Genomic DNA, 6,194 nt, shown 5'->3' with positions numbered 1-6,194 from the left:
CACCTCCTACATTCCAGGGATTCCATTACATGAAATCTAAGTAGAGTCTGGTGATATCATGAGAGCAGAGGGAGAGCGGACAACATGGGCAAAATCAGGTCACTTATACTTTAATAATTTAATCCCATCAGAATTACAATTTTTTTTTTTTTGTAGGATAGGGTCCATACTTCCATTTGTAATTATGATTTTGGTGGTGCAAGGAACCTTAGGATCAGATAGTCTACTTTTGTAATTCTGTAGGTGAGGAAATAACAGAAGCCCAAATAGATGTGCCTTGCCTGTGGTCACACCATTTGTGAATGCCATGGTTAAGCCAGACCTTCTGCCTGGGGGGTCAGGATATCTTCTAGTATTCTGTGCTGTGTAAACACCTCATTTGGTGGTTAGCACATTGCCTCTTGTGAGGTATGTATGAGGTGAATGTGAGAACAAACAAAAAGAGTTGTGATTTAGTTATTACACTTAAAGTCGAGGATCCTTCTCCCAACCACACCAGAGGGAGTAGCAAAAGAAGGTGAGTCTGTCAGTCTGCTTATGCTGTTTTAGTTAAATTTTGTTACAGACTACCTGGGGGGTCTAGTATTCTATTTCAGTGATATAATGAACCTTTAAAATGAAGGTGAATACATCCCACCCCACCCCAAATGGCTTTTTAAATTTCTATTGACTATGCTTTTTTTTTTTTTAAGACTTTATTTATTTATTTGACAGAGAAAGACACACAGAGAGAGGGAACACAAGCAGGGGGAGTGGGAGAGGGAGAAGCAGGCTCCCCGCTAGGCAGGGAGTCCGATGGGGGGCTCGATCCCAGGACCCTGGAACCATGACCTGAGCTGAAGGCAGATGCTTAACGACTGAGCCATCCACGCGCCCCTCTTGACTATGCTTTAATAATAATAAAAATGGTAACAAGAATACTAGTAGCTACCATTACTGGTTGCATTCTATGTGCCCAGCCTCCCACTTCCGGCGGGCTTGCGAGCACGGAGGGGCGCGGGCTGGCGGCCGGCTGCTGGGGGTACCGGGATAGGCTGGGCGCACAGCGCTGTCCAGGTCCAGACGGTGCCAGTGGGCCCTTCGTCCCACCGGCACCATGGGCAGTTGTCACACAGTGGGGCCCAACGAGGCGCTGGTGGTTTCAGGGGGCCGTTGTGTTTCTGACTTATAAACAGTCCGAGTTTGGCGGCTGGGCCTGGGCCTGGTGGAGTATCTCTGACACTCAGAGACTATCTTTGGAAGTCATGACCATCCTGTGTCGCTGTGAGAATATTGAGACATCGGAGGGGGTCCCGCTATTCGTAACAGGGGTTGCACAGGTGAAGATCATGACAGAGAAGGAGCTCCTGGCAGTGGCCTGTGAGCAGTTTCTGGGCAAGAACATGGAGGACATCAAGAACATCATCCTGCAGACCCTGTAGGGGCACCTGCGCTTCATCCTCGGCACCCCGACTGTGGAGCGGATTTATCAGGACTGAGACCAGTTTGCCAAGCTGGTGCGGGAGGTAGCGGTCCCTGACGTCCGCTGCGTGGGCATCGAGATCCTCAGCTTCACCATCAAGGACGTGTATGACAAAGCGGACTATCTGAGCTCCTTGGGCAAGACGCAGACTGCGGTGGTACGGAGAGATGCGGACACTGGGGTGGCTGAGGCCGAGCGGGATGCAGGCGTCCGGGAAGCAGAGTGCAGGGAGATGCTGGATGTGAAGTTCATGGCAGACACCAAGATCGCCGACTCCAAGCGAGCCTTCGAGCTGCAGAAGTCAGCTTTTAATGAGGAGGTCAACATCAAGACCGCCGAGACCCAGCTGGCCTATGAGCTGCAGGGGGCCTGGGAGCAGCAGAAGGTCCGGCAGGAAGAGATTGAGATCGAGGTTGTACAGCGCAAGAAGCAGGTCGCCGTGAAGGTGCAGGAGATCGTTTGCACCGACAAGGAGCTCACTGCCACGGTGTGCCGCCCTGCCAAGACCGAGGCCCACCGCCCACAGCAGATCACCAAGGGTGAAAAGGTGAAACAGGTCCTCTTAGCACAGGCAGAGGCTGAGAAGACCCGCAGACTCAGGGAGGTGGAGGCAGCGGTCATCCAGGCGACGGGCACGGCAGACGCTGAGCGAATGAAGCTCAAGGCCAATTTGAACAAAGCACTTTTCTGCCTTCAAGGAGACTGTACTCCAGTGGGGAAAACAGACAAACAAATTAACAATTGCAAATCAACGATTGTGTGGCAAGAAAGTGTTTTCCTAGAGGCATAAAAGTGATACCTGGGGTGCCATAGAGGACATCAAACTCAGTGGGAGTGGAGATGATCAGGGAATGCTTGCAGGGCAGCAGGGCGTTGAGCGAATATTTAAGCAGGAAGAGATGTCAATTAGAGGAACCGTATGTGTGAGGGTGTGGAACACGATGAACTCAAGGGGTGGTGAGTAATTCAGGTAGACTGGAGGGAGGGGACCATGTGGGGCTCAGCAGGGAGGCTCTCTGGGGCCAGGTCCTGCAGGGCATCTGGACCATGTTGAGTGGTTTGGAATTGATCTCCAGTGCCATGGGAAGTCACTGCTGAATTTTTATCAGTGAAATGACATAGTCAGAGATGGTGTGGGGCATGTACTTGTGTTGGATGGGATATGGAGGGTAGAAAGGCAAGATGGGGCACTGGATGGGGGAATGAGAGATGGTAGGCAGGGCTGCTGGAGGGGAAGCTGCTGTACTCCAGGTGCAAATAGAGGAGAGCAGACAGGCCCCTGGAAGGGAAAATGGAAAGGAGCAATTGGGTTCCCAAGATTTGAAGCAGATCTTTGGCTGCCCTAGGGGTGTGTGTGTGTGTGTGTGTGTGTGTGTGTGTGTGTGTGTGTGTGTGTGTGTGTATGGGGGACGACTCACTAGATGTCAGAAGTTGTTTGTTCCGTTGGCGTTTGACTCTGCCCCTTGCTCAGTGCCCCTATCCTGAATGTGCTGGCTGTTGGAACAGAAGGAAAAAGGTCAAATGTGAGATGAATCACAAAGAACTATGACCAAGAAAGAGACAACCAAGGGACCCAAGGGAGGGCAAGAAGGAAGAGATGTTATCTCTTTCTTTTCACCTTACGCCTTGCATCCCCTTTCCCTCTGCCTTGTCTCTTATTCTTTCTCTGCCTCTGGGACTTTACACAGAGTGCACCATGGCGAAAGGTCCTAGGAGGGCAGAGCTAAACATGAAACACAACTGAAACTATAGCACCGATTAACTCTAGAATATGGTCCTTGCTAAGCTGAGACCTTTCCTAGAAGAACTGCTTCATGGCTCAAGCACACTGTGTGGGGGGAGGGCTGAATTCAGGGGAGCTCAGTGTTTGCTTCTACAATATTCCTTGAAAAAGACTAAGAACTGCTTAAGAAGAGTATCTGTTTTTCCATTGATAGGTTGCTATGAGTTTGAACCCAGGCCCTGTAAAGTTGCTGTGATGCTAATGACCTTTTGTTTATAACAGATCTAAAAGAAGATTCTGAAATTATGCAAACCTCATTGCCAAAAAGCTTTCGGATGGCCTTGTGAGCAAAATGAAGAAAAATAGCACATAAATTCACATCCATTTTCCAATGTAAATGGCCATTTTATTAAAAATGGAGTCTATAACAGGGCAATCATAATTTAAATTAATGAGTCCTCAAATAATACTTATTATTGCCAATTATTTTTTCATATAATATAAAATCTCTGGGTTCATAAATAACATTCTTTCCCTATTCAGGAAAAGCCGTGCTCAGCAATGTGTTATTCATGACTTAATTATTCTATAGATGCTTCATTCATATGCATGCAGATATATCTGGCAGCATTGCATTTTAATGAAGATGCTGAAAGGCAGCAGGCTATAATTTTTAACAGTGAATTCTGTCAGGATTGAACAATAGCAGCTCCTGGAGAGGACTAGGAAATAGCAGAGCCCAGAAAGAAAATTAAAAACCCATTTAAATATTTTAATTATAATCTTCATTAGTGAAATTTCGAAATCCTTTTGCATATCCACAGCTTCTGTGTTTAGGAGCTATTTTTGCTGGAGGAGAATAATTTTGAGGAAGGGGAATATTTTCAAGATTCCCTGGGTCGAGGTACAAGCCCTCCCTAGGGAGCACAGGAGTAGGGCCTTCTGCTCCTGCCCCCGCCACCTTCCTAGCTTGACTTCTTTTTATTGAAGTAGTGGGCTCAAAAAGACCAGTTAGGTCAACCTCACACAGTACAATGAGAGCAAGAAGGGGTTGTGGGGGAGATTCATTTCAGGGTTTTTTTTTTTTTTTTTTATGCACGCGCTGCATACACACATATGAGATGTAGGATTTTAGCATTAGCTAGATGCACCTCAAATGTCTGTCCCTCGACACTCCAGAAAGCTCAGCCTGACTAGAAACAATAAAGACCTATTTTGACTAGAGAGATTGCCACAATTCTGTTACGGTTTCTCTCTTTCTCATCTTCCCAGAGAGGGAGAAATTTCAGAAAAATGCTACGATTGTCAGAAGCATGTGCAATCAGCTAAGTAAAGTGTGAAACAGGCCATAATGATACTTGTTGTGTCATAGAATAAAAGCCAAGTAGCAATGTATTTCTACCATGTTTAGGTATGTGAGGAGAGCTATGGCTGTGCACGTGCCAGGACATTTTGGGCATTTAGGCAAGTGTGCCATTTTCTGGAAGGATGAGGAATCAGCAGTGCACGCACTACCCTGGGTTTCCTCCTACTCGGTTGAATAGGTCTTGTTCTGTTCACCAGTGTTCTTTATGTCATCAAACCCACCGCGCACTCTACTGTGTTCCTCTAAATCTGCCTCTCAGTAGAATTGAACACAGATGGCAACTTCCTTTCTTCAAACATGCTTCTCTCGTGACTCTCGAGACGCCATATGCATGTGCTTTTCAGACTGCTTGTCTTTTCCTTCCTGGCTTTTTAATTTTTTAATGTTGACCTTCCTCTGACAAATATAATTTTAATTTTTTACGTACCTGAATTTTCAGCCTTTTCCTGTACTTTAGATCTTAGAGTAAGGAATTCCTTAACCCAGATTCATGAAGTACTTCTAAAATGTCGCATAAATGTTTAAAGGTTTCTCTTTGCTTGTCATATTTTAGGTAGAGATCCAGTCTTTTTTTTCCTATATGTATGACCATTTGTCCTAAAATTACTCATTAAATAGAACCCCCTTCATAAATAATCTGCAAAGTCATCTCTGTCATATGTCAAAATTTATAAAATTTTATTCAAAATTTATAAAAATATAGATCTGTGTGTTAGTTACATAACAAATTACCACAAATATTGTGGTTTAAAACAACACCATTTATTATCTCACAGTTCTGTAGATCAGAAGTCCAGCTCAGCTGGGTTTTCTTAAATGTCAAAGCTGAAATCAGGGTGTTGGCTGGGCTGGGCTCTTATGTAGAGGTTCTGGAGAATAATCTGCTTTCAGACTTATTCAGGTAGTTGGCAGAATTCAGTTCCTTGGTGCTACAGCATTGATGTCCACATTTCTTTGGCCATGAACCTGGGTGTACTCTTAGCAACTCAAAGCCACTCATATTCCTTGGCATGTGGTCACCTCCATCTTCAAAGCCAGCAATGTCATGTCATATTCTCTTCATGCTTCCAGTCTCTGATTTCCACTTCGTCCAGCAGCCAGAGAAAATTCTCTCTTTCTCAGGGGCTCATTTGATTAGATTAGGTTTACCTAGATAATCTCCATTTTTCCACAAAATATAATCATTTAAGAAGGATGTTTTATCATATTTGACCTCAATCAAGGGGAGAATTTTATATAAGGGCAAGGATCACTGGGAGTCATACTTGGTATTCTGCCTACCACCATCTGTTTGTGGGCTTTCTAACTTGTATCACTGGCTTATCCTTATCAAGTTCTATCAAGAGTCCCTCTGATTCGGGCACCTGGGTGGCTCAGTCGGTTGGGTGTCCGACTCTTGATTTTTGTAGAAGTCATGATCTTGGGTCATGGGATCGAGTCCCGAGTCAGGCTCCGCACTGGGTGTGGAGCCTGTTTGGGATTTTCTCTCTCCTCTCCCTCTGCCCCCCAACCCTGCTCACCCATTCTCTCTCTCTCTCAAAAGAAAAGAAAAAAAAAAAAAAAAAAGAATCCCTCTGATATTTTAATTGAAATTACATTGGATCTATATGGTTTTATCTTTTTGATATTGATTTTTTATTTAA

General features: G+C 45.3%; 1 pseudogene; it reads left to right on the top strand.

Annotated features, from left to right (window-relative positions):
- The first annotated feature begins 1,056 nt into the window (after window positions 1–1,056).
- LOC112824010 (flotillin-2 pseudogene) lies at window positions 1,057–2,252 on the top strand (annotated as a pseudogene).
- The last annotated feature ends 3,942 nt before the right edge of the window (window positions 2,253–6,194 follow it).

This window comes from Callorhinus ursinus, unplaced genomic scaffold, assembly GCF_003265705.2.
Source record: "Callorhinus ursinus isolate GAN/ISIS: 27379988/994484 unplaced genomic scaffold, GSC_fseal_2.0 scaffold9, whole genome shotgun sequence".
Lineage (NCBI taxonomy): Eukaryota > Metazoa > Chordata > Mammalia > Carnivora > Otariidae > Callorhinus > Callorhinus ursinus.
The sequence above is the reverse complement of the archived record's forward strand: the minus strand, read 5'-3'. Positions and strand labels throughout refer to the sequence as shown.